The sequence below is a fragment of the Bombina bombina genome, chromosome 6 (genome assembly GCF_027579735.1).
Source record: "Bombina bombina isolate aBomBom1 chromosome 6, aBomBom1.pri, whole genome shotgun sequence".
Taxonomy (NCBI): Eukaryota; Metazoa; Chordata; class Amphibia; order Anura; family Bombinatoridae; genus Bombina; species Bombina bombina.
Genome location: NC_069504.1, coordinates 1,019,493,028 through 1,019,520,571, shown reverse-complemented (window position 1 = coordinate 1,019,520,571; position 27,544 = coordinate 1,019,493,028).

Sequence of the window (27,544 nt, the reverse complement as noted above, 5' to 3'; positions counted from 1 at the left end):
GCATGTGTATATATTATTTAGTTCTCTCTAATGTTTTTTCTAATATCTGTGCACATAAAGTTTATTGACTACTTTGGCCCACTAAAATGAATTTACAATTTACACGTTAAAACAATGAATATAATAAAAAAAAAACACAGAATGCCAAACATGTAGAAGGTGTTTGTAAATAGATGCTGGGCACAAAAAAAAAAGTTGGATCAAAAAATGAAACATGGTATCAAGCTATGATACAGCATTTGTAATCAGTAGCTTTTATCAAGCAAAGGAAACTGTTGCAAAACTTACATCCGAAATGTATATTATTAACATATGAAAGGTTGATTCAGAGATTGGTAAAAAAAAAAATGGTGAGATCTACAGGAGAGATGCGATGTGGCTTAAAGGGACAGAAATCTCTGTTATTTTAATATAAAATCTTTAATTATGTGTAGTAAAATGACTTTGCATTGTATTTTTATTATTTATTTTGACCCCTTTTCCTGTTATTTCTGAAAATGAATCCTGACCACTGAAAGAGCACATGACAGGCTTCACAAGCCTATCCCTGCTCCCTGTCTGTCTCTGATTGTCCACAGCAGAGATTATCAGATAAGCTACTGTAGGACAATGGTTATTTTGCTGGTAGAATGGCAGTGATTAACCTTCTATACTCCAGTAACAAGTATGGATAGGCTGCTCCAAATAAGGAAAGTTGGGTTGGGGTTTGCTGTTTTTTGGACTGATATATCTATTTATAGCAAGGTATGTATATGAATATATATATATATATATATATATGTCTAGATATCTCAAGATCTATATGCGAAAACATCTTTGAAAATCCCTCTGAGATATTGTTTAATGTGCATAAGGTTGTAATGTACAATATTTTCATTATCTCCATATAAATGCATGTTTCTCTATGTATGTGTATGTATGTCAATGTAAAATCCCTTTGTCTGCTTTTTTTTCTAACACCCGAGATTTCCTATCTTTTAGCCCTTATAACTTTTGTGTGCAATATTTTTATAAAATAATTTTAATAGACAGTGTTAATATGAGTGTAACTGCACCTTGTAATGTATTTTGGAAGTGTTTTGTGAAATGTTGCGCAAAACTGTTAACTACAGCTTTGAGCACGGAAAGGATTGTATCCTAAAAGGCGAATGCGCTCGCAATTGCGATTTTTCAAAACTTGTAATAGCTGCACAATGGAAATTGATTGCGAAAAGACCATATCACATGCAAAAAAGTAATAACGCGTGACTTTGAATCTTGCACGGTATATTGTATTGTATGGTGGTATAAACCATCCAAGTAAAAGACCTGCTTAGCAGAGGTTGAGGTGGAAATGATTCCCTGTTTCTTATTTGGTGGCAGGTTTCAAGCATAGCTAGTGTAGTTACAGGTACCCATTCCAATACATCAGAATTTCCATGTAAATCCATTTTATGCACACTTGGAAATTCAGGGTTTTTTCCCCATTAAAATCCATTTCAAGAGCCCATTAAAATCCATTTCAAGAGCTGCTGTTGACTGACCTTCGGTGTATAAGAAAGCTCCAGTGGGTTAGGATACAAAACGCAAGTGATCCAAAAAATGGTGATGCATCAACCAAGATGCAAGATAGATTAGAAAAATTTGGCAGCAGGTGGTAAGTGAAAACTTACTTTATTAAAAACCATAAAAACAAGCAACGCGTTTCTCAGCCACTTATGGCTGTTTCATCAGGCTTAATACAATGGATATAAAATGTGTAAAACCACTTGCCATATATATATATATATATATATATATATATATATATATATATATATATATATATATATATATATATATACCATACTAGATATCTGATACAATGTAAAACACCTGAAGTGGGTGTTAACCAATTAGGCATCTTTTAGCAACAGAATAACTTTTTTTTATGATCATAATACAAAATAGGAAACACATAAGATCAAACAAACAACTATTGGGAAATATATTCAACAGATATAAAATAAATCAATATGATTTACCCCCCAGAGAGAAGATAAAAATACAGCAAAAATATTTGTCATTGCTATCAAATGTTGCCACACAAATCGATAAAGGGATTGACTCAGGTGAACACATAAATACCAACCCACATGTATATATATATATTTATACACACACACACATATGTATGCTCACGCATACACACACATAGTTCAGAGTAGACATGGTATTAATAAATTTGTTAGAACAGTGTTTTCGTAATTAGTATAAACCGGATGTGTTGTTTAAATGGAGACTCACTAAATCAAGTATGCTGATGGAATTTGCATCCTAATATAAAATATAAAAAGCGATTATCATTATTAAAACTACAGGCTACTTACAAAACAATAAATATTTTTATATAGGGGTGGATACGAAACAGTGCAACTTCTGAAGACACAGAGGCCTCTAGTTATTAAGGTCTGGCGGACCTGATCCGACACTGCGGATCAGGTCTGCCAGACCTCGCTGAATACGGTGAGCAATACGCTCGCCGTATTCAGCATTGCACCAGCAGCTCACAAGAGCTGCTGGTGCAACGCCGCCCCCTACAGACTCGCAGCCAATATTCCGCCAGCAGGGGGGTGTCAATCAACCCGATCGTACTCGATCGGGTTGATTTCCGGCGATGTCTGAGCAGGCGGACAGGTTATGGAGCAGTGACCACTGCTTCATAACTGCTGTTTCTGGCAAGCCTGCAGGCTCGCCAGAAACACGGGGCATCAAGCTCCATTCGGAGCTTGATAAATATGCCCCATAGGCTATGGCAAACACGTGAGGTAGGACGTATACAGGAAAACTCCCCCTATCACTGACGCAATAATTGTCAGACCAATAGTCAAGGAGGGAGGGCAGTAACAATATAATGATAGTGTTAGATGTTAACTAGCTGTCCGCAAGTGGGCTAGGAACCTCCTTTTTTATGACGTCATATGTTACGACGATATAGATGTGGAGAGACTATGGATGCAATCCACTAACGTTATGTATCATAGTGTGTTCAGAATGTGATATATTGTGATATTTATAGATAGCTGTGTTTGCAAAACCTAACTAGAACTAAAGATTATGTATAGTATGTATTTGCCACATTAACAACCAAACATTATCATAAAGATTATACCATATACTAAATGATGTAAGTAATTGTGAATAAAAATGAAACACTAAAATATGTATGTGAGATCTGAGGGAGAATAATAATAAAAAAATAATAAAATTTATTGGTAGCCAAATTAAATGGCATATTAGATGAGTGACAATTAAATAAAAAATAAAAAATAATAAAATTTTGTTGCAGAAGTCTCCTAAAACTATGTGAAAATTGACTAGTAATCAAAAAATTAGTATATGCCTAAGTTAAATAATTAATTATATACTCATGGCTCCAAAGTTCATAACTAAATTACTACATATACCAATTCAAATGAGAATATTGAACATATACAAATACTTAAAGCCATCAACATAATAAGGTTCCAAAAAATGATATCCTTAACCAGTTATTTGTCATATATATATATACTAGAAAACCATCAGCATAATAATATTCTAAAAAATATTCTAAAAAATATCCTTAGCCCGTTGTATGTCAAATAGAATGGTGATCATCTAAGGATAATCTAAAATGAAATGTTAGTATATATTCTGAAGGGAATATGTAATTCCTCAATAGTGATTGGACCAGAGAGAGCTCTATATGTATATAAAATGTATATGTATATAAAATGAGATGATATGTGAAATTAAACCAGGAATAAGAAGGCCTATAAATGATTGATATGTGTATGTCCTTAATATAATGGCAGAAACCTATAGGGTAAGGGGAAAAAGAAGGATATGTAAAATACAAAAAATCCTTAACAGGATACGTGTGCAATATGTAAATTTAAGGCATCAGTCAAGGTGTGTCAAAGGCTGCTAGATCTACACATCCATTGAGACCTTCAGGAGTCAAGCTGTTTAGTTTGTGAATCCAATAAGTTTCCCTACGTCGGAGGAGCAACATAGGGTTGTAAGTACTTTTAGAAATCTGTTCTATAGGAACAATAGATAGAGTTTTGGAACTCCCTTTGTGGACATAGGTACAGTATCTAGAGACACTATGTTTTAAGAATTTCCTTTTAACACTTTATATATGTTCACCCCAGCATTTCTTTATTTTGCGGCTTGTGCGCCCCACATATTGAACCCCACATTTACATTGGACCAGATACACAACATAGGAAAATTCGCATGTAAGGCGTTTCTTAACAGCAAAAGTCTCCCCCCTGATGTTTAAATGGAAAGTCTTAGTGCCGTTCTTGACGACTTTACACATATTACATCTTGGTTTATGGCATCTGAAAATACCACATGGTTACCCAAAAAAAATTTTTTATGGGTAACCATAGAGGTTGGAGATATTTTGTCCCTAACTATTTTTCTAGGTGCTAACTTTTTTTTTATTGTAGGTGCTCTTCTAAAGACTAAGATGATATCTTATTTTTCAAAAAAGGATCATCACAAATAATTTACCAATGTTTTAGAATGATATTTTTAATCTCACGATGGTGACTACTAAAGCCGGTTATGAAAAGTGGAGTATCTATTTCATCCGAGGATTTCTTAGTTATTAGGTTCTGTTTGTTGTTTCTATTCTTAGCAAAATATGTTATCCTATCGTCATTAAGGGCTCTGAGATAACCCTTTTGTATAAGGTCCAAGGGATAACCTTTTTCAAGAAATCTATCCTTTAGAATATTTGACTGTAGTCTGAAACTTTCAATGGTGCTGCAATTCCTCCTAATACACTGAAATTGCCCATATGGGACATTTCTCTTCCAATTTAGGTAGTGATTACTTTTATAATCTAAAAAAACTATTACAGTCAACTTTCTTAAAATAGGTTTTAGACTTAATCCGTCCTGATGATGAAAAAGAAAGTGTTGCATTGGTATTAAGAGAGGAACCATAAATGTGAGTATCCTCAAAGCGACCCATATATAGGTTTGCAAAACTGGGGGCAAATCTGGTGCCCATGGCAGAACCTTTCATCTGTAAATAATAACTACTCTGGTACTTAAAATAATTGTGATGTAAAATGAAATAAATCAAATCACTGATAAAATTCTGTTGCTTAGCTAGCAGATAAATATTTGTTTCTAAATAGAATTGGATATTTAATAGGGCTTTATCGTGGGGGGATATTGGAGTAGAGGGAACTCACATCACTGGTGATCCACCACAGCTCTTCACTAGTTTTAGTGATCCCCAAACCATTTAATTTAGTCAATAGATCTGAAGAATCTCTGATGAATGAGGGTAAAGCTATAACATGTTTTTGCAGATAGAAATCAATATAGGCTGATAAATTGTCCGTAAGACTCCCGATGCCAGCTATTATCAGGAGTCCTGGCAGATTTTGGACATTCTTATGTACTTTTGGTAAATGGTAATAAAATGCTACATTGGGATCTTTAGGGTAGAGATAGTCTCTTTCTTTTTTGGTTAGAATACCTTCTTCCAAACCTTCTTGTAACAAGGAATATAATTTTTTGAAAAAATTACAGTAGGACCATTAGATAGCCTCCTATAATAGCTGGCATCATTGAGAATACAGTCAGCCTCAGCTATGTAGTCCTTGGTGTTTTGAAGGACTATACCGCCCCTTTATCCGCAAAGCAAATCACCAAATCTTTGTTGTTCTTTAGAGTAGTTAATGCATGTTGTTCACCTGAACTAAAATTATGCCTATATTGATAGTTTTCAATCAATTGATCCAAAAGGGTTTCAGGTTCATAAATCAAACAACCGTCTTTCAAACGTTCATCCATAGTGTCCAACACAATGGGGATATTACCAGTATTTTTAGTACGTTTCTCTGCAGAGTACTTTTGTAGAGATAACTTTCTGGTAAAATTATTAACATCTACAAAAAGTTGAAACATATTCGATGTATTTGATTGGTTGATGACTCACCATTTTTTGGATCACTTGCCTTTTGTATCCTGACCCATTGAAGCTTCCTTATACACCGAAGGTCAGTCTGCTGGGTGACTGATAGATTCCAGCTTGCCGCTAATGCACCAAGAGAGGTGCTCCACTAAATGTGAGTGTAACTTTTATTGATACCACATCTGCCCCAGTTGTACAGTACTAGGCCATTTTGGCGCCTGTGTTTGCTTTTATCACACTATCTACAGATTGCTGCTACCATACCGGAGGTCAGTCTGCTGGGTGACTGTTTGATCCCAGCCTGCTTTATTTGCACCGTTGGGAGTGCTCATCTAAATGTGAGTGTAATATCTTACATATTGAATCTTATATCTTCTATACAGTACTAGGCCATGTGGCGCTTCTGTTTCTTTATCTCACATACATTTACTATATAATAAGAAAACCCATTTTGGCGTGCAAAAACTGTAGGAAACATCATACTTTCATAGTTGCACAAGATAATAGAAACTAATTGCATAATGTAGATTAAAACAGGGTGAATTGAATATTGCTATTCAAAATCTCACTTTATTGAACAGAATAAAGACACACTGATTAAAAATACTTAAACTCTGCTGCAAAGTAATAACTAGGTTGGAAATATTGAATACTTGGAAATGGATCACTGTAAATACTGTATTGAAAATGTGGGGTTATAGTTGGTATGGGATGCTATAGGTGATGATAATACATCAAATACCGATCCAATCTGTTGGATATATCATACAGGCATCCGGGGGAAACAGTCATACAGAATCCCTGCTATCAACTTCTCAACTAAACTCCTTCTATAGCGGGAGTTTTCTTTACAGTTATCTTGCCCTGTACTAATAGGGGTATCGATAGCCTTAATATAATAACCAGAGTTATGATTCAACCACACATAAAAGTATTCTACTTGTAGACAGAGTAAGCAGGTTAAAAAGAGAGAGACAACGCACTAAGTAGCCAGTCCCCCATACAGAGGTTGATAAATATGCCCCTTAGGGCCAGATTATGAGTTGTATACTAACAGTTACTCGCAAGCGATATCGGGTTTATTGCAGCTGTTTGCGCACATCAAATGTAGCGCTCATATTACAAATTTAAAGTAAACGTGATCGCTTTAGTGCAATTGAAGTTAATGCACGTAAGGATATCGCATTCCTAGAGCTCTGGTTAACTGTTTTGCGAAACAAAAAAGTGTCACAAAACACATCCAAAATAAATTTCAAAGTACAATTACACTTATAATAACATTATCTAATAAAATATATATATATATTTATAAATTGCACACAAAAGTTATAAAGGCTCAAAGATATGAGGTCTCAGGCAAAGGGCTTTAACATTTAGAAACATACATATACATGTCTAAATAGCAGCTAGATTACGAGTTTTGAGCGCTATAGGGAAATTAACAACCGCCACAAAAGCCGCGGTATTTCACTTCCCTATAGCGCTGCTATTACAGGTTTGAAAAAACCCGACTTGTGCGGGCAATATGGTGGCGTTGAGCTCCATATCTCACCCAAATACAAGATCTGTTTTGACGTGCTCGTGCATGATTTCCCCATAGACATCAATGGGGAGAGCCGGCAAAAAAAAGCCTAACACCTGCGATCACGGAATGAAAAGCTCCGTACGCAGCCCCATTGATGTCTATGGGGAAAGAAAAAGTTATGTTTAAACCTAATACCCTAACATAAACCCCACGTCTAAACACCCCTAATCTGCAGCCCCCCAATATCCCAGCACCTACATAATGTTATTAACCCCTAATCTGCTGCCCCCAACATCGCTGCCACCTACATAATGTTATTAACCCCTAATCCGCTGCCCCCGACATTGCCGCAACCTACATAATGTTATTAACCCGTAATCTGCCGTCCTTAACATCACCGCCACCTACGTACAGTTATTAACCCCTAATCTGCTGCCCCCGACATCGCCGCCACCTACATTGCAGTTATTAACCCATAATCTACCACCCCTAACATCGCCGCCACCTACATTAGTTATTAAACCCCTAATCTGCCGCCACCTACATAAATTTATTAACCCCCTAATCTGCTGGCCCTACATCCCCGCCACCTACCTACACTTATTAGCCCCTAATCTGCCGCCCCCAATGTCGCCGCCACTATACTAAAGTTATTAACCACCTAAACCTCTGGCCTGCCACATCTCTAACACTACATCAATATATTAACCCCCTAATCTTAACGTAACCCTAACCTTAACGTAACCCTAAACCTAACCCTAACCCCAACACCTCCCTAACTTAAATATAATTAAAATAAATCTAAATAAAACGTACAATTATTAGCTAAGTAATTCCTATTTAAAACTAAATAAATACTTACCTGTAAAATAAAACCTAAGCTAGCTACAATATTACTAATAGTTATATTGTAGCTATCTTAGGTTTTATTTTGATTTCACAGGTAAGTTTGTATTTATTTTAACTAGGTAGACTAGTTAGTAAATAGTTATTAACTATTTACTAGCTACCTAATTAAAATAAATACAAACTTACCTGTAAAATAAAACCTAACCTTCCTTACACTAAAACCTAACACTACAATAAAATTAAATAATAATAATAATAATAACCCTTTAAGGACACAGCTTTCAGTTTGCTCAATTGTTTTATGACGGAAAAATTCCGTCATATGTCCTTAAGAGGTTAAAAGGACACTGAACCCAAATATTCAGATAGAGCATGCAATTTTAAGCAACTTTCTAAATTACTTCTATTATCAATTTTAATTCATTCTCTTGCTATCTTTATTTGAAAAAGAAGGCACCTCAGCTAAGGAGCCAGCAAATGTTTGCTTCAGGACCATGGACAGCACTTGTTTATTGGTGCTGACCAATCAGCAAGGACAACCCAGGTTGTTCACCAAAAATGGGCCGGCATCTAAACTTACATTCTTGCTTTTCAAATAAACATACCAAGAGAATGAAGAAAATTTGATAATAGGAGTAAATTAGAAAGTTGCTTAAAAATGCATGCTCTATGTGAATCATGAAAGAAAATTTTTGAGTACAGTGTCCCTTTAATAAAATACAATTATCTAAATTACAAAAAAATAACACTAAATTACACAAAATAAAAAAACTAAATTATCATAAATAAAAACGAATTACTCCTTATCTAATATCTCTTTCAAAATAAAAAGTCCCCCCCCAAATAAGAAAAACCCTAGCCTACACTAAAGTGACAATGGCTCTTTTACGAAGTGCCCAAACACTTAACTAAAAATAAAACCCACCCAAAAACACCTTAAAAAAACCTAACACTAACCACGAAGATCCGATAACAGTTTTCAAAGTCCAGACATCCATCCTCATCCAGCCGGCGAAGTCTTCATCCAAGTAGGCAGAAGTCTTCATCCAAGCAAGCAGAAGTCCTCATCCAAGCGAGAAGAGGATGCTCCACGCCGGATGTCTTGAAGATGGACCAGCTCTGTGCCGGATAAATGAAGATAGAAGATGCCGTCTGGATTAAGACTTCTTCCCGCTTCGATGAGGACTTTCGCCCGCTTCGACAAAGACTTCACCGGCTGGATGAGGATCGATGTCTGGACTTTGAAAACTGTAAGTGGATCTTCGGGGGTTAGTGCTGCTTTATTTGGGGAAATGCCCCGCAAAAGGCCCTTTTAAGGGCCATTGGCACTTTAGTGTAAGCTAGGGTTTTTTTTTATTTTGGGGGGGCTTTTATATTTTGATAGGGCTATAAGATTAGGAGCAATTCGTTTTTATTTATGATAGTTTTGTTTTTTTATTTTGTGTTTTTAGTGTTTAATTTTTTTTTTGTAATTTAGATAATTGTATTTTATTAATTTAATTTATTTAATTTTATTGTAATGTTAGGTTTTAGTGTAAGGCGGATTAGGTTATATTTTACAGGTAACTTTGTATTTATTTTAACTAGGTAGTTAGTAAATAGTTAATAACTATTTGCTAACTAGCCTACCTAGTTAAAATAAATACAAACTTACCTGTGAAATAAAAATGAAACCTAAGATAGCTCAATATAACTATTAGTTATATTGTTGCTAGCTTAGGTTTTATTTTATAGGTAAGTATTTAGTTTTAAATAGGAATTATTTAGGTAATAATTGTACTTTTTATTTAGATTTATTTTATTTAGATTTAAGTTGGGGGTGTTAGAGTTAGGGTTAGATTTAGGCTTAGGGTTACGTTAGGGTTAGGGTTAGGTTTAGGGGTTAATATATTCATGTAGTTATGTGGGAGGCCAGAGGTTTAGGGGTTAATAGTTTAATTTCGTTGTGGGGGGCTTGCAGTTTAGTGGTTAGTAGGTTTATTATAGCTGTGGTTTCGGCGGAAGGCAGATTAGGGGTTAATAATATTTAAATAGTGTTTGCGATGCGGGAGGGTGGCGGTTCAGGGGTTAATGGGTTTATTATAGTAACGACGATATCGGGGAGCAGCGGAATAGGGGTTAATACATTTTTTAAGTGGCGGCAATGTTTAGAGCGGCAGATTAGGGGTTAATCATTTTATTTTAGTGTTTGCGATGCTGGAGGGCCTCGGTTTAGGGGTTAATAGGTAGTTTATGGGTGTTTAGTGTACTTTGTAACAGTTTAGTTATGAGTTTTATGATACAGCTTTGTAAAGTAAAACTCATAACTACTGACTTTAGATGGCGGTACGGATCTTGTCAGTATAGGGTGTACCGCTCACTTTGTGGCCTCCCAGGCAAACTCGTAATACCAGCGCTATGGAAGTCCCATTGAAAAAATACTTTTTAAAAAGTGCGGCTACTGACGTTGCATGACGGCCAAAAAGGTGTGCGGTACAGCTATTCTGACAAGACTTGTAATAGCAGCGTTAGGGAAAAAGCAGCGTTATGAAGCATAACAATGCTTTTTCACTCATAACGCAAAACTGTATGTAAATTATGTAGGTATATATATGTATGTATGTATATACAGTATCTCACAAAAGTGAGTAAACCCCTCACACTTTTGTAAATATTTTATTATATCTTTTCATGTGACAACACTGAAGAAATTACACTTTGCTACAATGTAAAGTAGTGAGTGTACAGCCTGTATAACAGTGTAAATTTGCTGTCCCCTCAAAATAACTCAACACACAGCCATTAATGTCTAAACCGTTGGCAACAAAAGTGAGTACACCCCTTAGTGGAAATGTCCAAATTGGGCCCAAAGTGTCAATATTTTGTGTGACCACCATTATGTTCCATCACTGCCTTATCCCTCTTGGGCATGGAGTTCACCAGAGCTTCACAGGTTGCCACTCTTCCACTCCTCCATGACGACATCACGGAGCTGGTGGATGTTAGAGATCTTGTGCTCCCCCACCTGCTCAATAGGGTTTAGGTCTGAAGACATGCTTGACCAGTCCATCATCTTTACCCTCAGCTTCTTTAGCAAGGCAGTGGTAGTCTTGGAGGTGTGTTTGGGGTTGTTATCATGTTGGAATACTGCCCTGCAGCCCAGTCCCGAAGGGAGGGGGTCATGCTCTGCTTTAGTATGTCACAGTACATGTTGGCATGCATGGTTCCCTCAATGAACTATAGCTCCCTAGTGCTGGCAGCACTCATGCAGGCCCAGACCATGACACTCCCACCACCATGCTTGACTGTAGGCAAGACACACTTGTCTTTGTACTCCTCACCTGGTTGCCGCCACACACCCTTGACACCATCTGAACCGAATAAGTTTATCTTGGTCTCGTCGGACCACAGGACATGGTACCAGTAACCCATGTCCTTAGTCTGCTTGTCTTCAGCAAACTGTTTGCGGGATTTCTTGTGCATCATCTTTAGAAGAGGCTTCCTTCTGGGACGACAGCCATGCAGACAAATTTGATGCAGTGTGCGGCGTATGGTCTGAGCACTGACTGGCTGACCCCCACCCCTTTAACCTCTGCAGCAATGCTGGAAGCACTCATACGTCTATTTCCCAAAGACAACATCTGGAAATGATGCTGAGCACACGCACTCAACTTCTTTGGTCGACCATTGCGAGGCCTGTTCTGAGTGGAACCTGTCCTGTGAAACCACTGTATGGTCTTGCCCACCATGCTGCAGCTCAGTTTCAGGGTCTTAACAATCTTCTTATAGCCTAGGCCATCTTTATGTAGAGCAACAATTCTTTATTTCAGATCCTCAGAGAGTTCTTTGCCATGAGCTGCCATGTTAAACTTCCAGTGACCAGTATGAGAGAGTGTGAGAGCGATAACATCAAATTTAACACACCTGCTCCCCATTTACACCTGAGACCTTGTAACACTAACGAGTCACATGACACCGGGGAGGGAAAATGGCTAATTGGGCCCAATTTGGACATGTCCACTTAGGGGTGTACTCACTTTTGTTGCCAACAGTTTAGACATTAATGGCTGTGTGTTGAGTTATTTTGAGGGGGCAGCAAATTTACACTGTTATATATAGACTGTACACTCACTACTTTACATTGTAGCAAAGTGTCATTTCTTCAGTGTTGTCACATGAAAAGATATAATAAAATATTTACAAAAATTGTGAGATACTGTATGTGTTTTTTTAAAAAAAAAGGACATTGCATATTTGTTATACAGACATTATGCTTGGTAGTGGGAATGTAGAGGTAAGATACTGCAATTTCATTGAGTTCAAAGACAACAGTGTTACTGTTACTGTGTTTTTACGAGCCGTTTCGGTTAATGCTGCAGGAGTGAGATTGGGAAGTTCCCTCATCCATATCGAGCGGTTCAAAGGGGGGTTTCCCTTTTCATCTGTCCATGACACCAGATGTATTGCAACGATCTCCAAGGTCCCTGCGCTAGCTCCAATGGACCGTGATGCATTCTTCGCTTGGCTTGGTTTTGGGTCCCCCAGATGTTTTGATCCTTGTCTTGGTGGGGTAGATTTTGACTCAGGTTGACGTCTCCGCATCTGGGTATCTGTGTTGATTGCTAGGTTATCCCCATTAGTCAGGTCCTCCATTTTCTCATGTCGACCACCATCTGCTATCGGGTAATTGACAGTCCGCTGAACAGCGTTCGATGTAGTGAGTATTTGCTCCATCTGTACAGTAGAGGTGCTTGCTATTTTTGCCATCTCCCATGTGTTTTGCTGTAGAATAGGAGTAAGGCCGTGGTTCTCTACTGGCACGTGGTCAGGGTAAAAATTGAAGCAGTTTTCTTCAAGCCGGTAAATGTCTGCAAAATTATCTTCTACTAAAGTGCATATAGATTCTTCAAGCTTTTGAAGATTCATTGCCATGCTGGGTCTATGCTTAACATACGTTGAGCTGTAGAAGATATTAGCGTCAATGCACTGAATACCCGGCGTACAAGGGGGGGGTGTTGAGTACTTCTCACTGCAGAGTTTGCCTTAGGCCTCAACGCTCTGAATCAGCCAGCTAAGGTAGAAATCTCAGTAATGATATATCTTTAGATTCAGCTTGATTCCCCGTGTTAGGATATCCTAAAGTAGTGATGAGATGATCTTCACATTCACTGATAATAGGCAGATTATCAGTGATCTACTAAGAGAGACCAATATTGCAACTATTCAAGGTGCTGCTCAGAGACACAACCCCCAATTATATGTGTTTATATGTGTCTACATATATATTTATGTATTTATAAGTGTATATATGCTTACAGACATATATACACATATAAACACATAATATATAAGTATACATATATAGACATAAATATACTGTACAGGTATACCTCACTTTACAGCGCTTCACTTTACAGCGATTCGCTAATACAGCGCTTTGTGGAGCTGAAGTTCAACCTCCAAGGATTTTGAAACAGTGCTGTACTCATTGTGAGATTGCTAGAAAAGTGAATGGCACCATTTTCTTATGCTTAGTTCACTCTGTTTATAGCATTGCAGTGCAATCTGTGTCTCAGTCCTATAGTCTGGCAAATTTTACTAAAGTAATTGTCACAATTTTACAGGTACAGTATTTATTGAATATTAATTGAATACTTGCTGTGCTAGTGTTAAACTAAACATAGCACTATTGCACCCCTAATATATATTAGTTCAAACATGTTTTCAGGATTTTAAACACTGAAAAGAAAGCAAAAACTGCCTTGTTTCACTTTAAGGCGGTTTTCACTTTACAGCGGGGCTCCGGTCCCTAACCCGCTGTATGAGCGGGGTATACCTGTATATACTATATATATGAAAATGAAGAATACTGGGAAATATTCAGCGCTAAGTATTAGACAATAAATAGTCACTATAAAATAGTGGTCTCTATTACACTTATGTGAGTGAATAAAATGCAGCAATGGAATGTCCAAAAAGAACTATGGAGTTCATAGGCATGTATGACACATTTATTCAGATGGTACAAATCATATATATCCCACAGCAATAAATAGTCACTATTAAACAGTTGTCTATCTATCTATCTATTGGGTACTTATAGAGCACAATCTAATCACCCATGAGGGTCTCAAGGCGCTAAGGGAAAGAGGATAGGGGAAGGGGGGAGTGGATGGGCGTTCAGTCGAAAAGCCAGGTTTTGAGGTCCTTTCTGAACTTTGTAAGGGAGGTGGATTTTCTGAGGTGAAGCGGGTGGGTGTTCCATGTCTTTGCTGTCATGTGGGAGAAGGATCTTCCGCCCGCTGTGAATTTGCTGATGCAGGGGATGACTGCGAGTGCTTGGTTGGCTGATCGGAGTTGTCTGGCGGGGGTGTAGAAATTTACACAGGGGTTGATGTATTCGGGTCCGATGTTGTGTAGGGCCTTGAACACGTGGGTAAGGAGCTTGAAGGTGATTCTGTTGTTGATGGGGAGCCAGTGAAGGTTCCTTAGGTGTTTGGTGATGTGGAATTGGAGAGGGATGTCGAGGATGAGTCTGGCTAAGGCATTCTGGATACGTTGGAATCTTTTTTGGAGTTTGATGGTGAAGCCAGCATAGAGTGCATTGCTGTAAGTCTAACGGCTGCTGACTGAGGGCGTGGGTGACTGTTTCTTGGTTTCGGTAGGGATCCATTTGAAGATTTTTCATAGCAGGTGGATGTGACGTGAGTCACCAAGATCTGAGGGCCTGTTATGGAACATTCTTTTGGCTGGAGGTACATGGGCTTAAGGATACTCAGAGACTGCATGGAAATGTGGAATTTTATATGCTGGACACCCCATGTACTTTCATAACTCTGTCTTATGTCCATGTCCCCCCTGTATCCCATAAATACAGGATGGGTACAGGGTGTGAATGCCCCTTGTTGGAGCAATTGTGACTCTATAAACCAAGTAGGCATATAGGACTTAATAGTTAATAAGAGCTGTTCTAATATTATGTAATAAGATGTATTTTATTTACGTTTCTAATCTGATTGTGTCTCAGGAGTCTGTCTGGGTAAACTGATTGTGTTCCTGTGTGATTATGTTAACTAGACTGCCCAACATCAGATTGTCTGAGTAAGCTTTCTTCCCCAGTTAATTAACTTGATATGTTAATCTGTTTTACCTGTGAATAGACAATTGTTAGAGGTTTGATGTATTGTTCATATAGTTGTCTCAGGAACATCTCTCCCAGGGTACCTGCTTCCGCAGGCCTAACTGGGTGATCGTGACCACGAATGCAAGCCTGCTAGGATGGGGAGCATTCTGGGGCTTGTTAAAGGCTCAGGGTCTTTGGACTTGGGAGGAGTCAGGTCTCGCCATAAACATTCTAGAGATGAGGGCAATTTTCAATGCTCTTCTAGCCTGGCCTCAGTTAGTTTCAGCCCGGTTTATCATGTTCCAGTCGGACAGCATAACTTCTGTGGCTTATATCAACCATCAGGGAGGAACTCAGAGTTCCTTGGCCATGACAGAGGTAACCAAGATTATTCAGTGGGTGGAGACCCACAACTCCTGCCTGTCTGCGATCCACATCCCAGGAGTGGACAATTGGGAAGCAGATTTTCTGAGCAGACAGACTTTTTAACCTGGGAAGTGGGAACATTATCCGGAAGTTTTTTTCAGCTTGATCCTCAAGTGGGGGCAGCGGTAGCTGGATCTCATGGCGTCTCATCAGAATGCCAAGCTCCCGAGGTACGGGTCGAGGTCAAGGGATCCTCAGGCTATACTGATAGATGCTCTGGCGGTTCCTTGGAATTTCAGTCTGGCATACCTGTTTCCTCCGTTTGCTCTCCTCCCTTGGGTCATTGCTCGAATCAAGCAGGAGAGGGCATTGGTGATCCTCATTGCACTGGCGTGGCCTCGCAGGATCTGGTATGCAGACCTAGTGGAGATGTCATCTCTCCCACCTTGGAGACTTCTACTTCAAGGGCCCTTCCTTCATCCAAATCTTGTTTCTCTGAAGCTGACTGCTTGGAGATTGAACGCTTAATTTTATCTAAGTGTGAGTTTTCTGAGTCGGTCATTGAGACCATGATTCAGGCTTGTAAGCCTGTTACCAGAAAAATTTACTATAAGATATGGCGTAAATATCTGGATTGGTGTGAATCCAGAGGCTACTCTTGGAGTAGAGTTTGTATTCCTAGGATTTTGTCCTTTCTCCAGGAGGGTCTGGAGAAGGGATTATCAGCTAGTACCTTGAAGGGTCAAATTTCTGCCTTATTTATATTGTTGCATAAACGTCTGGCAGACATGCCAGATGTGCAATCCTTCTGTCAGGCCTTGGTCAAAATCAGGCCTGTGTTCAAATCTGTTACTCCTCCCTGGAGTCTTAACCTTGTTCTTAAAGTTCTTCAGCAGGCTCCGTTTGAGCCTATGCATTCCTTAGACATTAAGATGTTATCTTGGAAAGTTTTGTTTCTTGTTGCAATCTCATCTGCTCGAAGAGTTTCTGAACTCTCGGCATTGCAGTGGGAATCCCCTTACCTTGTTTTTCATTCACATAAGATAGTTCTGCATACTAAGTTAGGTTTCCTTCCGAAAGTGGTTTCAGATAGGAATATTAACCAGGAAATCGTTGTTCCTTCCTTGTGTCCTAACGCTTCTTCTCATAAAGAGCGTTTACTGCACAATCTGGATGTGGTACGTGCATTGAAGTACTATTTGCAGGTGACTAAGGATTTTTGCCAGTCTTCTTCCTTGTTTGACGCAAGGGTCAGAAAGCTACTGCTACGTCTCTTTCTCTGTGGTTGAGGAGTTTAATTTGTTTGGCCTATGAAACTGCTGGACTGCTGAGAAAATCACGTCTCATTCTACGACGGCTGTTTCCTCTTCCTGGGCGTTCAAAAATGAAGCTTTTTGGAACAGTTTTGCAAGGCTGCAACTTGGTCTTCTCTACACACTTTTTCAAAATTCTATAAATTTGATACTTTTGCCTCGGCTGAGGCTTCTTTTGGGAGAAAGGTTCTTCAAGCAGTGGTGCCTTCTGTTTAGGTTCCCTGTATTGTCCCTCCTTTATCATCTGTGTCCTCTAGCGTGGGTATTGATTACCATTAGTAATTAGAAATGATCCGTGGACTCACCGTGTCATTAGAAAGAAAACGAAATTTATGCTTACCTGATAAATTTATTTATTTCTTGACACGGTGAGTCCACTGCCGGCCTTTTTATATCAGACAGTCTTTTTATTTTGTAACCTTCTGTTACTTCCTTTCTCTCCTTTTCCTTCGGTCGAATGACTGGGGTTTGAGGGAAGGGAGGTGATACTTAACAGCTTTGCTGTGGTGCTCTTTGCCTCCACCTGCTGGCCAGGAGTAATATTAGAGATGATCCGTGGACTCACCGTGTCAAGAAAGAAAGAAATTTATCAGGTAAGTATTGATTTCATTTTTACTCATTTTGCACTATATTATTGTTTTATTTCTAGCATATTATATATTATATTCACTTTACATTTTGGTTATGTATATATATATATATATATATATATATATATATATATATATATGTGTGTGTGTGTGTGTGTGTTTGTGTGTATTGGAGCCCTTTGAAGTCAAGTACATGAAAAACATGTAAAAGCATATTTTTGCAATATTCAATTTTAATAAGAATATGTTAAAATATATATATATATATATATATATATATATATATATATATATATATATATATATATATATATATATATATACTATATATATATATATATATATATATACACAGTATATCACAAAAGTGAGTACACCCCTCACATTTTTGTAAATATTTTATTATATCTTTTAATGTGATAACACTAAAGAAATGACACTTTGCTACAATGTAAAATAGTGAGTGTACAGCCTTTATAACAGTGCAAATTTGCTGTCCCCTCAAAATAACTCAACACACAGCCATTCATGTCTAAACTGTTGGCAACAAAAGTGAGTACACCCCTAAGTGGAAATGTCCAAATTGGGCCTAATTAGCCATTTTTCCTGCCCAGTGTCATGTGACTCGTTAGTGTTACAAGGTCTCAGTTGTGAATGAGGAGCAGGTGTGTTAAATTTGGTGTTATCTCTCTCACACTCTCTCATACTGGTTACTAGAAGTTCAACATGGCACCTCATGGCAAAGAACTCTCTGAGGATCTGAAAAAATGAATTGTTGCTCTACATAAAGATGGCCTAGGCTAGAAGAAGATTGCCAAGACCCTGAAACTGAGCTGCAGCACGGTGGGCAAGACCATACAGCGGTTTCACAGGACAGGTTCCACTCAGAACAGTCCTCACCATGGTCGACCAAAGAAGTTGAGTGCACGTACTCAGCGTCATATCCAGAGAATGTCTTTAGGAAATATTATTATTATTATTATTATTCTTTGTTTATAAAGCACCAACAGATTCCGCAGCGCTGTTTATAGGTAACAAAGATAAAAGGACAGTACAATATGAGACACCAGACAAAATTTAACAAACAAATACAGGGGGAATTGGGAGCCCTGTTCCCCTGGAAACTTAAAATCTAAATGGGTAGGGGGGTGAGAAACAGAAGGTGGGGACTGCAAAGGTGGGAATGATGTTAGTGTGAAGTTAGATGAGGGCAACTATTAGGCAAGTGGAATTCATTTGTTACTGATTTGGTGATAGGCTTCCCTGAACAAGAAGGTCTTTAGGGAGCGTTTAAAGGAGGAGAGGTTAGGGGAAAGTTAGAAACTGGATTAGAATTAGTTGGGGGGATTAGAAGGGGTTGGGGGTCAGCCTGTCAGTGCTCAAACCATACACCGCACACTGCATCAAATTGGTCTGCATGGCTGTTGTCCCACAAGGAAGCCTCTTCTAAAGATGATGCACAAGAAAGCCTGCAAACAGTTTGCTGAAGACAAGCAAACTAAGGACATGGGTTACTGGATTCATGTCCTGTGGTCCGATGAGACCAAGATAAACCTATTTGGTTCAGATGGTGTCAAGCTTGTGTGGCGGCAACCAGGTGAGGAGTACAAAGAAGTGTGTCTTGCCTACAGTCAAGCATGGTGGTGGGCCTGCATGAGTGCTGCCGGCACTGAGGAGCTACAGTTCATTGAGGGAACCATGAATGCCAACATGTAGTGTGACATACTGAAGCAGAGCATGATCCCCTCTCTTCAGAGACTGGGCAGCAGGGCAGTATTCCAACATGATAACGACCCCAAACACACCTCCAAGACGACCACTGCCTCGCTAAAGAAACTGAGGGTAAAGGTGATGGACTGGCCAAGCATGTCTCCAGACCTAAACCCTATTGAGCATCTGTGGAGTATCCTCAAATGGAAGGTGGGGGAGCACAAGGTCTCTAACATCCACCAGCTCCGTGATGTCATCATGGAGGAGTGGAAGAGGACTCCAGTGGCAACCTGTGAATCTCTGGTGAACTCCATGTCCATGAGGGTTAAGGTAGTGCTGGAAACTAATGGTGGTCACATAGAATATTGACACTTTGGGCCCAATTTGGACATTTCCACATAGGGGTGTACTCACTTTTGTTGCCAATGGTTTAGACATTAATGGCTGTATGTTGAGTTATTTTGAGGGGACAGAAAATATTATTATTATTATTATTATTCTTTGTTTATAAAGCACCAACAGATTCCGCAGCGCTGTTTATAGGTAACAAAGATAAAAGGACAGTACAATATGAGACACCAGACAAAATTTAACAAACAAATACAGGGGGAATTGGGAGCCCTGTTCCCCTGGAAACTTAAAATCTAAATGGGTAGGGGGGTGAGAAACAGAAGGTGGGGACTGCAAAGGTGGGAATGATGTTAGTGTGAAGTTAGATGAGGGCAACTATTAGGCAAGTGGAATTCATTTGTTACTGATTTGGTGATAGGCTTCCCTGAACAAGAGGTCTTTAGGGAGCGTTTTAAAGGAGGAGAGGTTAGGGGAAAGTTAGAAACTGGATTAGAATTAGTTGGGGGGATTAGAAGGGGTTGGGGGTCAGCCTGTCAGTGCTCAAACCATACACCGCACACTGCATCAAATTGGTCTGCATGGCTGTTGTCCCACAAGGAAGCCTCTTCTAAAGATGATGCACAAGAAAGCCTGCAAACAGTTTGCTGAAGACAAGCAAACTAAGGACATGGGTTACTGGATTCATGTCCTGTGGTCCGATGAGACCAAGATAAACCTATTTGGTTCAGATGGTGTCAAGCTTGTGTGGCGGCAACCAGGTGAGGAGTACAAAGAAGTGTGTCTTGCCTACAGTCAAGCATGGTGGTGGGCCTGCATGAGTGCTGCCGGCACTGAGGAGCTACAGTTCATTGAGGGAACCATGAATGCCAACATGTAGTGTGACATACTGAAGCAGAGCATGATCCCCTCTCTTCAGAGACTGGGCAGCAGGGCAGTATTCCAACATGATAACGACCCCAAACACACCTCCAAGACGACCACTGCCTCGCTAAAGAAACTGAGGGTAAAGGTGATGGACTGGCCAAGCATGTCTCCAGACCTAAACCCTATTGAGCATCTGTGGAGTATCCTCAAATGGAAGGTGGGGGAGCGCAAGGTCTCTAACATCCACCAGCTCCGTGATGTCATCATGGAGGAGTGGAAGAGGACTCCAGTGGCAACCTGTGAATCTCTGGTGAACTCCATGTCCATGAGGGTTAAGGTAGTGCTGGAAACTAATGGTGGTCACATAGAATATTGACACTTTGGGCCCAATTTGGACATTTCCACATAGGGGTGTACTCACTTTTGTTGCCAATGGTTTAGACATTAATGGCTGTATGTTGAGTTATTTTGAGGGGACAGAAAATGTACACTGTTATACAGGCTGTACACTCACTACTTTACATTGTAGCAAAGTGTCAATTATTCAGTGTTGTCACATGAAAAGATATAATAAAATATTTACAAAAATATAAGGGGTGTACTCACTTTTGTGAGATACTGTGTATATATGTGTATATATCTATACCTATATATAATCATCTAATCATTATATATATATATATTATATATATATATATATATATATATAAATATATATATATATATATATATTGTTATATATATTGTTATATATTATATATATATATATATATATATATATTGGTATATATATAAATATTTATTAGTAATACATAGAACATTCTGCTATGTGAAGAACATTGGAATGTGAAATATTAATATTTTCATGTCGGGTTTGTGCGCAAATTGGGTTTTTCACCACTTTTTTTGCTCCATTGACTTCTATGGGGGACTACCTTAATGTGGTTGCGATATTCTAACATTGGGTTAGCATGCAAGCTCAAACTTTTTACTTTCAACTTGTAATACGAGCGCTACCCGACGTGTGGAAAAACTTATTTCTAGTTGAGCTAGTGTTCGAGGGGAAACTTTAAAGGGGCAGTCAACACCAGAATTTTTGTTGTTTTAAAAGATAGATAATCCCTTAACCCTTTAAGGACAAAGCTTTCAGTTTGCTCAATTGTTTTATGACGGAAAAATTCCGTCATATGTCCTTAAGAGGTTAATTAACCATTCCCCAGTTTTGCATAAACAACACAATTATAATAATACACATTTTACCTCTGTGATTATCTTGTATCTAAGCCTCTGCAGACTGCCCCCTTATTTCAGTTCTTTTGACAGACTTGCATTTTAGCCAATCAGTGGTCACTCCTCTGTAAATTCACGTGCATGAGCTCAATGTTATCTATATGAAACACATTAATTAATGACCTCTAGTGGTGAAAAACGGTCAAAATGCATTTAGATTAGAGGCGTACTTCAAGGTCTAATAAATTAGCATATGAACCTCCTAGATTTAGCTTTCATCTAAGAATATCAAGAGAACAAAGCAAAATTGGTGATAAAAGTAAATTGGAAAGTTGTTTAAAATGACATGCCCTATCTGAATCATTAAAGGTTTTTTTTTGGACTTGACTGTTGCTTTAAATACCGCTCCCCACATATTCTGGCCCTAAATTTAGTAAAGCTAAGTTATATTTACTTTCTGCAGTATATCATTTTAATATTCTATCTGCACACATATTTTACCAAATGTATAATTCCACCCCCCAGAGTTGCAGTAAAATTGCCTGCAGCGGCTGTCGCACAGGATACTCAGTTTTTCAAGCAATTCACATATGGGCAACCTAGATTTCATACTCACAAGGAAGAATTGGGAGTGTGTCCCTGATTTATGGGGTGACTCCTGCAGGGGGTCATACTGCAACCTCTCGGGTGAAATTCTACTTTTAGAAAAGAGGAGAAGATTAAAAGGGTGTAAAGCTGAAAGTAAATTTTATTTCAGACTCCACAAAAAGCCATGCAAGGTGCACTGCTTAGGAATTCTACTAGAATGTAAAGAGGTCACAGTTAAAATCACATAGCAGAAGATACAGATGGCAAATATGTAAGAAATTGTTTCTCAATATATATACAGGAAGCCCCAAAAAGTGTATAGTGAACAAAGTGTCAGGTATCATTTAGAATATCCAGTGGTGGGAGGGTATATATTGTATTCAAATCACTGCAGTATATTAGAAACACATGATTCTGTAAAGTGTTTAATACCTTTGTATAATAACAAGGATATGTAGCTACTAAGACAAAGGAATTAATGCATCTGCAGATACTCTGTTACAGGGGGCATCAAATCTATGTCCCGAGGGCCGCACATTTTGTGGTGTGTGTGACCTTCAGCACCACTGAGGAGAAAGCAGGTCTCAGTACCACGAGGACTTCTACACTTCTCTTTTTAAATCATTTCTTTTGTGAATCACACAGAGCGTACTATTTTTTCAAAATTTCCATTTTACTTCTATAATCAAATTTGCTTAGTTCCTATGGTATCCTTTGTTGAAGAGATACCTAGGTAGGTGTCTGTAGCACTGCATGGCAGGAAATAGTGCTGCCCTCTAGTGCTCTTGCACATGGAAAACATTCTCGCAAAACTGAGCATATAGTGCTCCAGAAAGGTGCACACTCTAGAAATAAATTAGAAAATTGTATGCTCTATCTGAATCCCCTTTAAGCGCGTGTATAATAATGGAAATGTATTGTGAGGCTTTGGAGCATATTTATCAATGTGCGAGCGGACATGATACAAAGTAGCGCATCATGTCCGCCGCACATTGATAAATGCAGTCAGCATACGCTGTCGACATTTATCATTGCACCAGCAGTTCTTGTGAACTGCTGGTGCAATGCCGCCCCCTGCAGATTTGCGGCCAATCGCTAGCAGGGGGGTGTCAATCAGCCAGATCGTATTTGATCGGATGGATTTCTGACCGCAGCCTCAGAGCAGGCGGGCAAGTTATGGAGCAGCGGTCTTTAGACCGCTGCTTCATAACTTCTTTTTCCGTCGTGCCTGAAGGCTCACCGGAAACAAGGGGCATCAAGCTCTATACAGAGCCTGATAAATATGCCCCTTTATCTTTTTAATAAGTGTAGGTATAATGTAATGAGATCCCCAGGCAGAACCTTAGTGACCATCCCTCCATATACAAAAGAGTGTGCGCATTCTGGCTCCTATAGATGTTTATTATGCAGTTATACTTAGGGTTGCCACCCGTCCCTTAAAATACAGAACACTTATAAGTTACACATGCTGCAGGGTGTGCAGGGAGGAATATAAATAGTGCTGTCCAGAAACACAATACATGTTCCTCCCTGCACACCCTGCAGCATGTGTAACTCATAAGTGTCCAGGAAAACATGGCTGAGATGGCAACCCTAGTTATACTATTTATTTCTTTACAAATGACTTTTTGTTATGTTTCACTGAGGACACAGGAACATTAAGGAAAACAAAATGCTTCTATGCAGACGTATTGAGGGGTGACAGTACTTTACCCTGCGCTTGAATAAGATGCTTAGTGCAGCAAGCTTAAGATTTAGGGAAATTCCAGTAATGTGAGATACGTTTTATAAATACACACTTTGCATATTACAGTTGACTTGCTGAATCCTGAAACTTTTTCTCTGCACACACAGGGTTTTCACTTATCTTTTTCAGAGACTGGAAAAAAAGATCACACAATACTTATTTAAAGGGGCAGTAAAGGCAGAATTAAAGTCTCAAGATTCAGATTTTAAAACAACTTCCAATGTACTTGTGTTATCAAATTTGTTTAATTCTCTTGGTATCCTTTTTACAGAGCATACCTAGGTAGGCTCAGAAGCAGCATTGCACTGCTGGGAAAAAGCTGTCAATTGGTGGCAGCACACATATGCCACTTGTCATTGGTTTACCAGATGTGCTAAGCTAGCTCTCAGTAGTGCATTGCTGCTCTTTTGCATTCTGTTCCATAAACAATGCCAAGAGAAAGAAGCAAATTTGATAACTGAAGTAAATTGGAAAGTTGGTTAAAATCCCATGCTCCATCTGAATCATGAAGGTTTAGCGTTAACTTTCCCTCTAACGTCAGTATGTGAGGCGCTTTATAACTTTTTTTTAAAGGGACATAAAAGGGCAACACTAAAATGCTCTAATATGTTACAGTTTTTTATTATTGTATTGTTACTTGCGGAGAACTATCCTTATAACCCTGAAAAAAGGGTTAAACACATATTAAAGTAATCAGCTGACTGGCAATGCTGGTTTTGAGCTGAACAAAACCACAGATCCAATCAGGGGTGCCATACATGCGTATTCACCAATCACCATCTGTGTTCAGCTCAGAACCAGCAGTGCATTGTAGACCTGAAGTTGTCTTTAGCTATGTGGTTGACCACTGTAATAATAAAATGTTTTTCCATATTAAAGAATTTCATTGTAGTTTTTTTATGTCTTATTTAAGTTTACAGAATGTATTTAAATTAAAACTATGTAAAATTGTTTAGATTTTTTTTTTCCAAATGAATTTATAGCATCAACAGGAATAAAACATTTTAAAAATGTGATTGCTAATGTTCCATTGTAAACAAATGCCATGCCACCTACTTTGAAGCCCAGTATCATAAACCCTTTTTGTTTGATGTTTCCATGGGAGGATTTTCTTGTTACAGAAGAATTTTTTTTGAAAAGGGAAACTTTTCATAAAATGTGTTTAAAAGGACCTGTGACAATGGGTGCATCATGTACACCCACAGTATTGTGTTCCCGTATTCATTGTCACACTTAATATAATGTTGTTTCTGTATCTTGAGAGAGTTTTAACTATACCCTTGACTAATCACAAGATACTGGAAGTGCTGTCAATACAGGGCTTGAGAATGTGACCTTTTTACCCATTACTGAAGCATTGAAAGAGCATACGGCTACTTTCAGTCAGTTGTAAATCTATAATTTGAGTTTAGAGCAATGGTTGTGAAGGTCTTTTAGAAATTATGTAAAATTACATAATTTATACGTCTGTATAAACACACTTCAAATGAACCATGCGTGTCTGAGAAAAATGTCAAAAAAATGAATAGACAAAGACCAATAAATATACACCTTGTGTCAACTGGTAGCGTTAGTATGATGCACCCCCTATTAGTATGGCACCCATATCCTCAAAGGTTCTCAAAGATGGTGATGCCCACTATGGGCAAGCCAAATCCTTTTACATGTTATGCTCTTTTGCCAAGACAAAGAGAGGGGTAAATAGGTAAAAAAGGGGGATTCAAATAAGGAAAATGGAATGAAAGTAGCATCCTCTACCCTTGATATGTTGACAATCTTTGTTAGAACACTTAATTTGTAAGATCTAGAACAACCCACAATTGTATTTGCCCAGGAATACGGGAGTGGTAAAAAAGAAAAAGAGATGCACATGGTTTGCTGCAGATATGGAGATTTAGAAGAAGAATATTGTGGAATAAGAAATAGAGCCAGATTGTCATTGCTGAGAGGGCATATTGTGGCCCCAAGCCTTAGGTTAGACACTACTTATGAAGACATCTTCTAACAAAGGGCAAGATTACAAGTTATGCGGTATGGCTATTCTTGAAAAATGGCCTTTGAGTGTGGAATGGTCAGCTACTTAATATTACAAGTTGTGCGGTATGGCTGTACCACGATCATTATAGCCTATACCGCAACAATCCATTCCGCAAACAAAGACCTGTAGTTATGAATTTTGTGAAAGAAAAATGTTTCACAAAACTGATAAAAAATGTTACAAAGTAAAATTACACCCATAAACTAACTATTAACCCCTAAACCACCAACCACTCAAATCATAACTACTAAAAATAACCCTATTAACCCCTAATCCGCCACCCCCCTGCATCGCAAATACTAAAATAAACCTATTAACTCCTAATCCGATGCCCACCCACATCACAACTACCTAAATTAAAGTATTAACCCCTAATCCGCTAAGCTTAGTTTTTTTTTATTTCACAGGTAAGTTTTAATTTATTTTAAGGTAGTTATATTGTAACTTTAATTTAAAGTTAGGTGGTGTTAGGTTTAGAGGTTAATAGTTTCATTTAGTTTGTTGGGATGTGGGGGGACGGCAGTTTTGGGGTTATTAGGTTGATTAGGTATTAGCAATGCGGGGGATGGCAGATTGGGGTTAATAGGTTTATTTAGGGAGTCGTGATGTGGGGGCTGGCGGTTTAGGTGTTATTAGACTAGGGGCTTATGTTAGGGTGTTAGGATTTTTTAAAAACTTTCTTTTCTCCATAGACTTCAATGGGGAATGCGTTAATGTGATCGCCATTTCGCAATCGCAGTTGTAAGGTTTTTTTCCAACATTTTTTCTCCATTGATCTCTATGGGGGAATACATGCATGAGCACGCCAAGTCGGAACTTGGTTTGTATGCGGTATGCAGCTTATAACACCATACCGCCCACCAAAAGAACGTTTTAGGGTGACTTGTAATGTCGGCAGTATGAAAATAGAGGTACAGACTCAGTTTGTGCGGTGTGTACACTACGGCTATACTGCACAACTTGTAATCTCAGTCAAAGTACATTTTCTATAATGAATTCATGTCTTTTTTTGTATTCTATGTATTTTTATTACTATTTTTTGTAAAGCACAGTTAAATATCACAGCACTGGGTACATTATATGGGGTACATAATGGCTATGATTCATTGTAAAAAAGAAATACAAATACATAAAATACTAAACAAAACAAAAAATGAATACAAGAGAAGGAGGTTCTGCTCAAAAGAGCTTACACTTTACAGGTAAATAGATAAACCTAGTTTTACTTATATGTACTTATATCCTGTGCTAAACTTTGAAACAAATACATGGTATAGAAAAATCTCATCAAAAACATAGCATGACGTACTTAAGAGCACAATGCTAAA